This window comes from Bombina bombina, chromosome 4 (assembly GCF_027579735.1).
Source record: "Bombina bombina isolate aBomBom1 chromosome 4, aBomBom1.pri, whole genome shotgun sequence".
Taxonomy (NCBI): domain Eukaryota; kingdom Metazoa; phylum Chordata; class Amphibia; order Anura; family Bombinatoridae; genus Bombina; species Bombina bombina.
The window spans coordinates 1,015,600,900-1,015,616,961 of NC_069502.1; the positions used below are offsets into that span (position 1 = coordinate 1,015,600,900).

Genomic DNA, 16,062 nt, shown 5'->3' on the forward strand with positions numbered 1-16,062 from the left:
GCTACAAGAAATTCTGCAAATAGGGACATATGACTTTAAATAAAAAGCTTGTTTACCTTTATTTTGTCAATTAAAATATCTGCTTCTCCTTGTTGTTTCCCCACCTATATTGAATATAGCGAGGTAAACCAGGAGGTTTAGAAGAAATTACACAACTAGTGGGTTTTGGGAAAGAGAGATAATAAAATGTAAATTTTACATTGTTCTCTCTAACAGCCTGACAATCTAAACTCATTACAGAAGCAAGCTTATCTAAGAGGTCTAATCAATAGTGTAAGGTCCCTTTAATTTTATAAAGGCACATTTTGGCTGAGTTAGTTGTCTCACTATGCAGAGTTCTGGCTGTGAAGGACAGGCACCTACATTACAATATCAAGCTCAAAAAATGCCCCCAAAGATTTTGTGTGATTTCTATGCCGGCAAGCTTTTGATTAGCAGTCCCTAAATATTGGTCTAATTGTGTATAGTGTGCTAAAATAAGCTTAAATAGACACTGTACCCAAAAAAATTCTTTCGTGATGCAGATTGAGCATGAAATTTTAAGCAACTTTCTAATTTACTCCTATTATCAAATTTTCTTCATTCTCCTGGTATCTTTATTTGAAATGCAAGAATGTAAGTTTAGATGCCGGCCCATTTTTGGATACAACCTGGGTTGTCCTTGCTGATTGGTGGATCAATTCATCCACCAATAAAAAATTGCTGTCCAGAGTACTGAAACCAAAAAAAAGCTTAGATGCCTTCTTTTTCAAATAATGATAGCAAGAGAACGAAGAAAAATTGATAATAGGAGTAAATTAGAAAGTTGCTTAAAATTGCATGATCAATCTGCATCACGAAAGAATTTTTTTGGGTACAGTGTCCCTTTAACATAGAGAGATAAGCTAATTAGGCTTGCTCTCCTTGGAAGCTGAGCCCTTTTGATAGGGTAGTTGTTTAGCAGAGACTGCTATTTCAAGGGTTAATAATATTTTACATTCCAATGTTCTTTACAAACAGGAATATATATATATATATATATATATATATATATTATACAGTGTATCTATCTATATATATATATATATATATCCCATTAAGAGGAAAACAATTTTACAGTACACTGTCCTTTAAACTTTTTGAAGCTGGAGAATAGTATGACAGATGAAGGAAGAGGCATTATAGGACAGGCGCAGCAGTTCCTAAAGATGGTGGAAAGAAGAATGATGATGGCAGTGTCATGAATGGGAAAGCTTTTTTAGCAAGGGTTACATTTTTTAATATGATCAGATATTCTAAGGGAATCCAGTGAAGGTTCTTAGATAAAGAATAGAAAATGAAAAAATTTGGGGGGGAGGGTTGGATACACCTGGTGGCCTCATTTAGGATCAGTTGGAGTGAGGAGCTACAGAAAAAGTTATATGAGGCTTTAACATTTTTTTAGGTTTCTGTTAAATTGCTGGTTTCTGAGAAGTATAAATATAACGAAAAGCTACCTGGGAAGCAAATGTTTGCAACATTTTTCTACGCAGGAAATGGGTGAGTGTTCCTGAAAATAACCAGTGTACTATATGTCTGAACTTGTTAAAGAGAAACACAATTTGTGCAATCTATTTTGCAACTTCAAAAATGTCCACTGATGGAATCACTCTAGTCTTCCCTTTTGTCCAATTTTATGTGTAAACTAATAATGTCAACCCTTTAATGGTTGGTTTATGTTGACCTGTATTATTAAAGGGACAGTAAACACCTTGTAATTAAAAGACATTTCTGTTGTCTTGCTATAGAATAATAGATTACATCTTGTTCCCTGCAATTGTTTTTCAATAACCAAATTCCACTTACCACTTACCTTATTTGGAGAAGCCAATCCAGGCATTAGTCTGCAAACAAAGCTAGCCAGTGTCAGTATATTAGTATAGTGCATTGGGTTTGCAGTTGTTCTCTGATAAAGCCAATCAAGAAAAAATATATGTACCAAGGTTAGCCTTAAGAAGGCTGTCAATCACCCTGGCTGAACAAATTCAAGATGATTTTAAACCACCAGCTCAGAACTGTAAGGAGAGGTTAGGAAACAGCTTGATAAATGGGGGACTATATGTTATAATAAGTAGAAAATTACCTTAACATAACTTGACTATGTCTCCAGTAAAGACCTTAGAACATTCAGGGCACTTCTGGAAGATCATTTGTGGCTTTAGAGTCTAGTAGCCCTCTCTTAACAACTTCCTTCTTGTATTTTGTTTAAATGGACATAAAACACTAATGTAAAGAATTGAACAACATATTAAAAACAATCCGTAGGTTTTTAAACCTAAAACTAAGAAGAGATGCATTTTGTGCTCTTTTCATACAGCTGCATTTGTATTCAGTAGTCATCATTTAAAACCAGCAATGTAAAGCTGTCAAACTTTTATTCAACGGTTATATTTTATAAATATATTTAAGATGAAAGGAAGATTTATTTATTTTTGTATTATTTCCATTATTCCCAGTTTTTGTTCTTTCCATTCTAACCACATCCTTAAGTCAGTGCTGATAAGCTTTATCCCTCAGTGCCATTTAAGGAGCATTTCCTCGTGTAATATCCGGCTTTGTCATGTATATTTGTAGCACAGCTATATCAGAAGTCCATAGAAAATCCATAGCAAAACATTTTAGGCAGTTACATAACTCATATACACATTTTTTAAGTGTACATGGTATAGATTTTATACCAAGACCTAAAAGACAGTGTAAGAGAGAAAGATTATTGGAATAAAAAGAGGTTTTCTGGATTTTCCCACTTCAAACCAGATAGCCTTATGGTCTTAATTCTATGATGGATGTTAATGTGTCTACATGAAGTGTACATTGAACTAATTAATAGATAGTTTTTTTATTTCTCTCTTCTAAAATGGTCATTAAATATCATTACATATATGATTATTTTATATAACAGTTTCAGATGTATTTATTTTTCTTATTATGGCAACATTTCTTTATGTGAAAAGGGGTTAACAAATTTGAATCCCAGTGTTGATTACATGTAATTTAATACCATGGAAGGGTGTTGTATTATAAAAGGACAATTTAGTCGTGAAATTTACAGTCAGTGGGGGGGGCGGAGTCTGCAGCGCATGAGAATGGTTGCACGCTCTTATAGCTCTGGTCCTGACTGTTTTAAAATTGACCCTAGAAGTCCCAGAGCAAATTTGGACGTCATGAAAGCCTTCTGGACTTTCTTTGGGTACCAAGTGAATGCTGAATTTGACTACAGATGTGACAGCTCTTGCTGGGACTGGAGGCCCGATCCAACATTGCATATGCGGCGGCCATCTATTTACACTTTTTGGCCACGAGATTATACAGATTCCTATGGACTCCAACTCACACTAAAGATTGTGGCTCTCATTTGACATCTAGGATATCTTTATCCAAGACCGGCTTTCCACACCTATCACTGCCAGATTCTAGCCGACCTTAGCAGCCTTCTAGACTCTTACCAACTTGCATTCACTAAAGCTCTAAACAAAGCCCTCGACCTATCGGTTAATACTGGGTCCACGATAGAGGTCCGCCCATACGAGGCCGATGAGAGCAGCGACGGAGGCAGTGTTCTGGGGCCTCGGCATCTGATACCCATATAGAGATGGCCGAGAGTCTGGCACACCATGAGATTGAGTGGACAACAGGAATAAGGCAGTTGCCAAAGAGAACCTTCATGGACAGTATTATGTCCAGGGCTCAGGTAAATCAAGGGTCCTTCAATCCCAAACACCTTCTCAGCAGATCGGAGCAGAGGCTACTTACTGCCAGATAAAATACAGAGGCGCCTCCTCTCCAGTCTTCGGACAAGCAAATACTTTGGGTATGGGCATGGAAGTGGAACAACAGAAGACTTGTAGTACAGGGATGGAGTGAGGTTGGATACTTGCTATTCCATTGTCTAATGCATTACTTTTCCTCACTGCCCTCTCATCAGGCCGAATTCCAGGCACGGCATCAGTTAGATCTGTGATAGGACTGGACTCTCTCTTCCAATAGTTCTACCGTGGTTTGGACTGAAAGATCCCACTGCCCTTTCTTTAGCATAAGTTTTTAGCATTACACTACAGTTATAGGACTTTATGAAAGCAACTAAAGTGATTTTCTTATTTGGTAGGGTATGCCTCGGTTTTATGATATATTCAGCATCGTGTTTTATATGGCTTAGCAACTACGTATATAATTTATCCTTGATTAATGGGGTTTGGGGACGGTATTCGCATTTCATAATGGGCAATGACTGATCTACATATACACTATGCAAAGCTCAAAATGCAATTTAATACTTTTTCTTTCATATGTATGGCCTACTATAGATTACGATGTTAGTTTGCGTGTGATTATCGTTGCCACCCCCCTACCTGTCCAAGTCATATATGGTTCTTCTTTAATATAGCTCATCTTCAGCAGTTATATAAATACACTAGGTGGTTATTTTGATAAAAGTTGTTTAATATATTTATATTCCACATGACATTTATTATAGTTCCTGCTGGGAACATAGCTGTTTATACACTACTAGTTGGCCTGGTTGGTAGGAATGGGAATTAGCTTATGCATGTGTCATTAGAATGCGCTTAGATGGCGAAGCAGCTAAAAATTTGGGTTAATATAAGATCTCACTATAGCTTTCATGGTTAATTTTATACTATTTACATAGGTTTTCTTTATAGGCCGTTTCTTAGGGATCATGTTAATCATTCCAATGTTCTTAGATATATAAGATTCTAGCTACATTAAAAAAATCTCTTATAGCCTGGTATATTAATCATGCTGGTAATGGTTTATCGCCATGTGTTTAATACTGTTATCCTTGTGTTCAATCCATGTTTGGGGTGAAATGTATCTATAGTGGTTTTAATATTAAATTCAGCCTTTGTACTATATCCCTGCTAGGGTTTGCTTTAGCTGTAAACCACTGTCAATGATACATTCTGGCTCTCCCTTTAGTTATGGACACTTGCTTATCTATATGGTACATTTGTTGTTGGGTGTAGGGCCCACACCCAGTCAATAAAATTTATCATTAATAATACAGATATATTTATGTTTATGCAGAACTAACGCAGTCCATGCTATATTTTGCTGCTATGGAGACAGGTACACCATTACAATGGAGTTACTTTGATTTGGAATATGTTTTTCATCTTCTAATCTTTATTTCATGTTGTTTATCCTCAATTTACTGAATATCTTGACTCTTGCCAGCTATTTGTAATACCAGCAGCGGTTGACTAGTTGAAGGCTGAAACTTTACATATCTGATGATCCCCTCATACATTCCGATATGCTGTAATGGGCTGAATAAGATTCTTAATCTTATTCAGAGAATACAGGTGAATTTTTGTTATGCTATACGATTATTCTCCCCCCCCCCCCCATGTAAAACTCTGGCACTAGGGGATTGTATTTAGGGTCCTATAGCGCGGTTTCCCTCAAAACATATCATATTTAGGAATAACTTCTCCCCAACTAGATACCCAGATCTAGGTGGCTCAGATGTGTTTTTGCTTACACTTTTTAGTTCTTTTTTATTATTGTTTGTTGTTTGTATATTGCATTATTTTGGGTTCATATGAAGATTATTATGTTATAATATAAATTTTATATTCATGTAGATTTTCCCACAACAGAACAAAATATGTTTGTACTTTTTAAACCTTATAATACATAGTATGATACTGTCTATTACAAAATTAGCTCCTACCTTAAGGTTCTTACTCTAATTTCTAAGTATTTGGGAAAAGTTTATACTACTTCTATCATATGTTCAATGTGTATTACTACATGTTTATATTCATATGATTTATATTGTCCCTAGGTTAAAAAGCAGAAAATGTAAGGTTTATCTTCAACACGTATTTTTGTGATGTAACAGATATGATTATATGTTGTGGTTAAAGCGGCTGATATGTTCTTCTCTCTACATATCTATTTGATTTTTGTTGATTTATAACCTCAATAAAAATTATTTAAAAAATTTACAGCCAGTGAACAAGTGCTAGGATTAGCCCGAAACTGAAAACAACATGGCGACTACAACATGCCGACTACAAGTTCCTACTTAAAACACTTATAATATCTTATTTTACTGGATTTTACCGTAGTGAACAGAGGGGTTACACAAATAGACATTTCCTATAACCTTAAGAGGTGTAAATTGTATGTGTCAATTTTGGAATACCTCCCAGCTTCTATTTTGAAAACAGGTGATTTAAGCTTTTCTTTAATTTGAAAACTCTTTCACAGCCCAAGTTTTTAACAAACAAAACAATATAGTGTATTCACTCAAGAAACTTGGCTTCTAATTCAGGGCCAGATTACAAGTAGCGCGATATTGCAAACCATTCTCCGACTTTGCTCAAGTGCAACCTATACTTAAAATGGATTTCGCAACCAGACAAATTTTTGTGCATGTTACCCTTACCAGTTGAAAGTTATAGTTTGCGATTAAGCGATGGCTGAAACTGAGCTAGAATATGTAGTGCACCTTGAGACTTGATGTAAACTGTAAGGGTTAAAAAAAAAACTTGCAGTATAACAAAAATATATATGCTTTGCAATAAAAAGTTTTAAAGGGGTTAAAAGGATATATGTCAATGTGTTTGACTGGGAAGGGCTCCACTGTGTGTGTGTTTTATATATATATATATATATATATATATATATATACACATAATATATATATATATATATATATATATATATATATATATATATATATATATATATACACATTATATATACAGTGGATATAAAAAGTCTACACACCCCTGTTAAAATGTGAGGTTTCTGCGATGTAAAAAAATGAGACAAAGATAAATCATTTCAGAACTTTTTCCACCTTTAAGGTGACCTATAAACTGTACAACTCAATTGAAAAACAAACTGAAATCTTTTAGGGAAAGGGAAATAAAAATAAAAAACTAAAATAATATGGTTGCATAAGTGTGAACACCCTTTTATAACTGGGGATGTAGCTGTGTTCAGAATTAAGCAATCACATTCAAAATCATGTTAAATAGGAGTCAGTACACACCTGTCATCATTTAAAGTGCCTCTGATTAACCCAAAATAAAGTTCAGCTGTTCTAGTAGGTCTTTCCTGACATTTTGTTAGTTGCATCCTACAGCAAAAGCCATGGTCCGCAGAGAGCTTCTAAAGCATCAGAGGGATCTCATTGTTAAAAGGTATCAGTCAGGAGAAGGGTACAAAAGAATTTCCAAGGTATTAGATATACCATGGAACACAGTGAAGACAGTCATCATCAAGTGAAGAAAATATGGTGCAACAGTGACATTACCAAGAACTGGATGCCCCTCCAAAATTGATGAAAAGACGAGAAGAAAACTGGTCTGGGAGGCTGCCAAGAGGCCTACAGCAACATTAAAGGAGCTGCAGAAATATCTGGCAAGTACTGGCTGTGTGGTACATGTGACAACAATAGCCCATATTCTTCATATGTCTGGGCTTTGGGGTAGACGGCAAGATGGAAGCCTTTTCTTACAAAAAAAAACATCCAAGCCCGGCTAAATTTTGCAAAAACACATCTGAAGCTTCTCAAAAGCACGTTGCAAAAGGTGTTCTGGTCTGATGAAACCAAAGTTGACCTTTTTGGCCATAATTCCAAAAGATATGTTTGGCGCAAAAAAAACACTGCATATCACCAAAAGAACACCATACCCACAGTGAAGCATGGTGGTGTCAGCATCATGCTTTGGGGCTGTTTTTCTTCAGCTGGAACTGGGGCCTTAGTCAAGGTAGAGGGAATAATGAACAGTTCCAAATACCAAACAATACTGGAACAAAATCTTCAGGCTTCTGCTAGAAAGCTGAACATGAAGAGGAACTTCTTCTTCAGCATGACAATGACCCAAAGCATACAGGGAGTGCAGAATTATTAGGCAAGTTGTATTTTTGAGGATTAATTTTATTATTGAACAACAACCATGTTCTCAATGAACCCAAAAAACTAATTAATATCAAAGCTGAATAGTTTTGGAAGTAGTTTTTAGTTTGTTTTTAGTTATAGCTATTTTAGGGGGATATCTGTGTGTGCAGGTGACTATTACTGTGCATAATTATTAGGCAACTTAACAAAAAACAAATATATACCCATTTCAATTATTTATTTTTACCAGTGAAACCAATATAACATCTCAACATTCACAAATATACATTTCTGACATTCAAAAACAAAACAAAAACAAATCAGTGACCAATATAGCCACCTTTCTTTGCAAGGACACTCAAAAGCCTGCCATCCATGGATTCTGTCAGTGTTTTGATCTGTTCACCATCAACATTGCGTGCAGCAGCAACCACAGCCTCCCAGACACTGTTCAGAGAGGTGTACTGTTTTCCCTCCTTGTAAATCTCACATTTGATGATGGATCACAGGTTCTCAATGGGGTTCAGATCAGGTGAACAAGGAGGCCATGTCATTAGATTTTCTTCTTTTATACCCTTTCTTGCTAGCCACGCTGTGGAGTACTTGGACGCGTGTGATGGAGCATTGTCCTGCATGAAAATCATGTTTTTCTTGAAGGATGCAGACTTCTTCCTGTACCACTGCTTGAAGAAGGTGTCTTCCAGAAACTGGCAGTAGGACTGTGAGTTGAGCTTGACTCCATCCTCAACCCGAAAAGGCCCCACAAGCTCATCTTTGATGATACCAGCCCAAACCAGTACTCCACCTCCACCTTGCTGGCGTCTGAGTCGGACTGGAGCTCTCTGCCCTTTACCAATCCAGCCACGGGTCCATCCATCTGGCCCATCAAGACTCACTCTCATTTCATCAGTCCATAAAACCTTAGAAAAATCAGTCTTGAGATATTTCTTGGCCCAGTCTTGACGTTTCAGCTTGTGTGTCTTGTTCAGTGGTGGTCGTCTTTCAGCCTTTCTTACCTTGGCCATGTCTCTGAGTATTGCACACCTTGTGCTTTTGGGCACTCCAGTGATGTTGCAGCTCTGAAATATGGCCAAACTGGTGGCAAGTGGCATCTTGGCAGCTGCACGCTTGACTTTTCTCAGTTCATGGGCAGTTATTGTGCGCCTTGGTTTTTCCACACGCTTCTTGCGACCCTGTTGACTATTTTGAATGAAACGCTTGATTGTTCGATGATCACGCTTCAGAAGCTTTGCAATTTTAAGAGTGCTGCATCCCTCTGCAAGATATCTCACTATTTTTTACTTTTCTGAGCCTGTCAAGTCCTTCTTTTGACCCATTTTGCCAAAGGAAAGGAAGTTGCCTAATAATTATACACACCTGATATAGGGTGTTGATGTCATTAGACCACACCCCTTCTCATTACAGAGATGCACATCACCTAATATGCTTAATTGGTAGTAGGCTTTCGAGCCTATACAGCTTGGAGTAAGACAACATGCATAAAGAGGATGATGTGGTCAAAATACTCATTTGCCTAATAATTCTGCACTCCCTGTAGATCCAAATCAACAAAGGAATGGCTTCACCAGAAGAAGATTAAAGTTTTGGGATGGCCCAGCCAGAGCCCAGACCTGAATCCAATTCAAAATCTGTGGGGTGATCTGAAGAGGGCTGTGCACAGGAGATTCCTTCACATTCTGACAGATTTAGAGTGTTTTTGCAAAGAAGAGAGGGCAAATCTTGTCAAGTCAAGATATGCCATGCTGAAAAACTAATACCCAAGAAGACTGAGTGCTGTAATAAAATCAAAAGGTGCTTCAATAAAGTATTAGTTTAAGGGTGTTCACACTTATGCAACCATATTATTTTAGTTTTTTATTTTTATTTCCCTTTAACTAAAAGATTTAAGTTTGTTTTTCAATTGAGTTGTACAGTTTATTGGTCACATTAAAGGTGGAAAAAGTTCTGAAATTATTTATCTTTGTCTCATTTTTTTACATCACAGAAACCTGACATTTTAACAAGGGTGTGTAGACTTTTTATATCCACTGTATATATATATATATATATATATATATATATATATATATATATATGTATGTATATATATATATATATATATATATATATATATACACACACACAAGTAGCTGAATGTGTGTGCACTCCCACTATCTCTCGTCATCTGCCAGGGTGCTGTTGTGTAGTGATAAACAGGATTGAAGATAAGCACTCACTGGACTCTGGACAACATGGTCAACAAAAAATTCTTTATTTGTGCTGTGACATTTCCCTTCCTCTGACAATGTACTAGTGAAAAATACAGCCTTATATAGGCCTAAGTAATCCTCCCACACTCTCTGGGCCAATCACTGCCCTTTGCAGTTCACACCCCCTAAGTGTCAAAATCTGATTGGAAATACACTAATAGTGACATCATCAGGTGTTAAAACAAACAAAGTGATAAATAACTACCAACTTTATTATTAAAAGAGCCTTTAATTTTATTGTTAAAAACCTTTTTGGGTCCTCTATACCAGCAGAGCCAAGAAAATCGTTCCTATGCAGTCTAGTGTAATATAACAAACACACAACGGCACAAGTCTAGACTACAGGCCCAATCACAGATCAGTTCTTATTCCACCAGAGGAAGGGACAGTGCTTAGTCCTGAAACGTCACAGCACAAAATAATTTTTTGTTGACCATGTTGTCCAGAGTCCAGTGAGTGCTTATCTTCAATCCTGTATATATATATATATATATATATATATATATATATACACACATTTATATATATAATTAGATGTAGTGTCTTGAAAGCTCAATAGTAAGTAGATATGTTGGATTGTTTTGGATTATCTAATAAAATTGTGTGAATTTTAAGTCATGTGAGTGCCTTCAACTTGTGAAATATTAAATAATGGGTACACTGTAGTCATAAAGGGATGGACATGGTCAGCAACAATACTCAGGTAGGCCGGGGGATTTAAACGATGCTCAGTTGGTATTAAGGGGCAAAAAGTGTGCCAAGAAAATACCTCCCACTCCATTACACCACTACCACCAGCCTGAACTGTTGATATAAGGCAGGATGGATCCAGGCTTTCATGTTGTCAATGCCAAATTCTGACCTTACCATCTGAATGTTGCAGCTGAAATCAAGACTCATCAGACCAGGCAAGGTTTATTTTCAATCTTATATTGTCCAATTTTGGTGAGCCTGTGTGAATTGTAGCCTCAGTTTCCTATTCTTAGCTGACAGGAGTGGCAACCGGTGTGGTCATCTGCTGCTGTAGCCCATCTACATCAAGGTTCCATATCTTGTGCATTACGAGATGGTATTCTGCATACCTTGGTTGTAATGAGTGGTTATTTGAGTTACTGTTGCCTTTCTATCATCTTGAAACAGTCTGCCCATTCTCCTCTGACCTCAGCAAGGCATTTTCAGCCACACAACTGCTGCTCACTGGATATTTTTTCTTTTTCGGACCATTCTTTGTAAACCCTAGAGATGGTTGTGCGTGAAAATCCCAGTCGATCAGCAGTTATTAAAATACTCAGACCAACCCACCTGGCACCAAGAACCATGCCACATTCAAAGTCAATTAAATCCCCTTTCTACCCTATTCTGATGCTCGGTTTGAACTTCAGCAAGTTGTCTTCACCACGTCTAGATGCCTAAATGCATTGAGTTGCTGACATGTGATCGGCTGATTAGCAATTTGTGTTACCAAGCAATTGAACAGGTGTACCTAATAAAGTGGCCAGTGAATATATATATATATATATATATATATATATAGTCCCAAAGAAAGCCAGCACTCTCCGGTATTAAGATCAATCAAATCTCTTTAATGCAAATTGTGACCCCGAAACGTCACAATTTGCATTAAAGAGATTTGATTGATCTTAATACCGGAGAGTGCTGGCTTACTTTGGGACTTTATTGAAACATTTGCTTTGCAACCCGGCCAGCAGTGCTAACTTCGAGAGTGCTAAACCAGGTTGGACTATATATATATATATATATATATATATATTTGAAAAAATATATTCTATGTGAAGAACAAAGGAGTGCAAAATATTCCTAACACCTTCAGGTTTAGCACAGTTGATCTAGCGCAGTGCTGGATTATCGAGCTAACGATAACTAATAGTTTTTTTCTCAGTGCACCCCATAGAAGTCTATGGTGCGAACGCATTTGCGCAGTCACGATATCTAAAGTTAGCGTCCATCAATCTTTTGCTCTCGTGCTATTCACTTTGAACTTTAAATATGCGCAAAAATATTTACCATGCCACTTCTAATCTAGCCCCTAGTTGGAAATCAAAAAGTGTTTTCGAAAGCAAGAAGCCGTTAGGTTGTGATCAACCACAAAGTGTATTAGGGCATTAAAAGATAGCAGGCGCCAGTTAGATAGGTACTTCTCCACAAGTTTAGATCTGTTTAAGTAGAACTAATACATTACTCAGCACAGTTTCAGAGTATATAAGGCCACATTTATATACTGTTAAAGTTTGCTGCTTGAGCATCTAGGAAAAGGCCTGTATTGCCTAATTAGTAAGCCAGCGCTGCATAAAGGTTCACTTAATTTAAACAAACAAATTATGTACCTTACCGTATGTACTTGAATTGCAAGCATTAGAGGGCAAAGGAAGGCAAATGTTCCCCTAAACACCCATATAATTCTCTTTTTGGTTGCAATTGGACACCATTTTTTAAATGATGTTCAACTCATGAGTACTCTCTCTCTTCACAATGTCCAACTTGTATGTCCGATGACATCACATAGTGCAGTGATGTAAGCACATATTACAATTTATAAAACATTTGCTCCCTGCTTTTACAGATGATGCATTTGCAGACTAGCATATGCATTTAGCAAAATTATGATGTACCTCTATTTTTAAGAATTAAAATTTAGAGCTCATATTAGATTAAGACAACATATTAAGTGTGTGCTCCAACAGTAATTGATACCTGGATACCCTATTAGTGAATAATAGAAATTGTATTTGTATTTAAAGGGATATTACATCTTATAAATGTTCTATCCTGTTCTATAAAAAAGAAGTGTTTTGTACTAAATCTTCACTGGTTGATAAAGACAACTGCCTCAGTGAGTGACGTACTTTTTATTATATAAAGTATCTCACTGATGATCCATACCACAGTTTAATCTCTAAGGGGCTGATTTTTTTAATGTGCAGACTGACATGATCCGCTGTAGCAGATCATGTCAGTCACACATCAATAAATGCCGACAGCATGCGCTGTCGGCATTTATCATTGCACAAACATTTCATGTGAAATGCTTGTGCAATACTGCCCCCTGCTGATTTGCGGCCAATCCGCCACTAGCTGGGGGTGTAAATCAACCCAATCATATCCGATCGGGCTGATTGCTGTCCGCCATCTCAGAGGTAGCGGACGAGTTAAGGAGTTAAGAAGGCTTGTGCAGAAACAGCTGCATTCGGATAGATTTGGGGGTTGATAAATCGGCCCCTAAATCTCTTTTCATGGTGAACCAGATGATCTGACGTTCTTTGCTCTGGCGACATGATCTAAAACGTCTCGGTAGTACTAAGAGGTCCCTTAAATGTGCGTGTGTGTGTATATATATATATATATATCCCCTTAACGACCATGACTAACCCTGTACGTCGCTGGCCGTTAAGGGTTTTCTTGGTTATAATAGTGCGGGTCCCACTATTAATAATGCAATCCCCATAGAAAGACCAGCGACATACCCTGTAATTTAAGGGATTAAATAATATACATTTGCCTGAGGAATCAGCTGCACACAGCTTAGTAGGTTTAGAAACGTGCTGCAAAGAGCATTTTTATATGAGCTTTAACATAACTTTGTTCATTGAATACACTATTTACTAAAAATGTATTGTGGATTTGCATTCCAATTATTTTGTTGCTAGTCTGGTGGGAGCTTGCTGGGCAACTCACAGGTATTTGGTTTGCAGATGTATTAATGTTCTGAAGTTGAAGCTTGAGTCCAGAGCGTTTGTTGTGAGAGTGATCGGTTTTCAAGCTCTGACAAGAGATATTTCCTTAATTTTTCTTTGGTTAATTTCTCATTACAATGTAGTGTGTATAATTAACCTCTATATACTGTAAGAATGTTCTATGTCATCCTAACTGCGCTGGGCTTTAACGCCATTAGGTCAGCATGGAACGTCCTACCTTATATGGCGTCCTGCAGTATCCCCTTTTTTGCGCAATGAAAATTTGGACTGGGGGGCATGAACTAGCAGTGTTTAACTGTCAAAAACTGTCAAAATGCACTGATATAAGAGGCAGTTAATTTTCACTAGGCTGTCCCTTTAAGGCGGCACAGGCAACCCTAGTTCCCATATCCCAGTGCCAGTTTCTATTATACAAGAATAAATATTTAAAGGTTATAAAACCTTGACATTTTCGAGAACTGGTTATGTCCAGTAAGTTCTCTAATAATAGCTTTATGTATCTAGTGCATTGGCATAGGTCGCTGGCGTAAGGGAAATATAAACTAACTGGTGTTTTATTTCCTCTTTTCACTTCCTTATCAATTTTCCTCTAAGCTATTTTAAGATGCAATATGCGAAGCTTAAAGAAAACCTATATTTAGTCACTTTCCTAGATTGTAACATCATATTAATAAAGAATAATGTAAATTTTTTAAATAAGTTAATCAAGCGTTACAACATAGCACCTTAAAGGAGCTGTCCATTTTTTTTACATCTAATTCTCCAATTTTCTTATATTATCTCATTTGCTTCAATCCTTGGTATTCTTTGTTGAAAAAGCAAAACTAGGTAGGGTTAGGCGCTGGGAGCTGCTGATTGGTGGCTGTATATAAATGCCTCTTGTCATTGGCTTTTTGATATGTTTAGCAAGATCCCAGTAGCACATTGCTGCCCCTTTAACCCTTTGAGTACTAAGCTGAATTCTATATTTTTCTGTTTTTTACTATTTTAAAAAAACTTTTTTTTAACTTTTTTATTTTTCCCCCCAGATCCCCAAGACTTATACCATTGGAAAGGTTAGGTGATTACCTTTCCAATGGTAGGTCTTGGAGGTCTGTAGCTGCTTAGATCCCTGAGAGACAGGTTTCTAAGCAGCATGCCCCCTTTCCCTATACCTTGTATGGACAATTTTAAATAAAGTTGCGTGGTGACGTCATCACGTAATTGCGCGTGACGTCACCGCACGTAACAGGAAGCCCCGGCAATGCCTGTCACTATGCAGGCCCGATCGCCAGGGTAGGAGCTCGTGGGGGCCCCCAGATTGGAAAAAAGTAATTGAGTGCTAATGACGGCTCTGAGCCATCATTAGCACTCAAGGGGTTAATAAAGGATACCAAGTAAATGAAGCAAAATTGATAATAGAAACAAATTGGAAAGTTGTTTAAAGATAGAATGCTCTATCTGAATCATAAAGAAAAAACGGGTTTCATGTCCCTTTAATATATATTACAGTTTTGTGAAAACAGATGTTCCTGTAATGAAAATACATCTTCATTTTTATGCTTGTGGAGGATGTAAGAGTTTTCATTATCAGCCAGGGAGCTGCTATCCCAGAGACCAGCTGTGCACATCTTGTTAGTTTAAAAAATCACAACTCCTCATTTTACCTTTATATTTTTAAACATTATAAACAGTGTTTTTCATATTCATGATAGAAATTTGTTGTATTTAAAGGGAAATTCTAAAGCAAAATTGACATGCACATATTTGTTACAGGCACAGCAGGAACATTTTGTCATTACTGACCCTTGATTACTTTGGGCTATAGTGAAGCACAAAAATATTATCGCTATTGTGCATTAACATCACCCGAGCTAAATAAATAACGCTTCTATTTCTGCACTCATATTACAAAGTTCAAATTTTTTTTATCGCTCAAGTGATAGTCTAGTGTGTGCTAACATCTGAATGGCAGATGGGCTAGCGCAGGTGCGTTAATTCCCTCACATAGGAGACAAAAAAAATGCTTTATTAAAGTGATTGTAAACTTTAAGGATTTTAAAGCCCAGTATCAAATAATACTCAGGGGCACTTTAATTCATTAAAGTTTATAATGATGCTTATTTTTAAAAGTACTTATGGTAAACATAACGCAGATCCTCCACCAGCATCTGCTGCTTTTCTAGCAGATTGATGACGAATC

General features: G+C 36.9%; 1 protein-coding gene across 1 annotated transcript in view; it reads left to right on the forward strand.

Annotated features, from left to right (window-relative positions):
• Positions 1-16,062, forward strand: part of PLEK (pleckstrin) — a 98,860-nt gene that overhangs the window by 43,550 nt on the left and 39,248 nt on the right. The window lies entirely within an intron of this gene.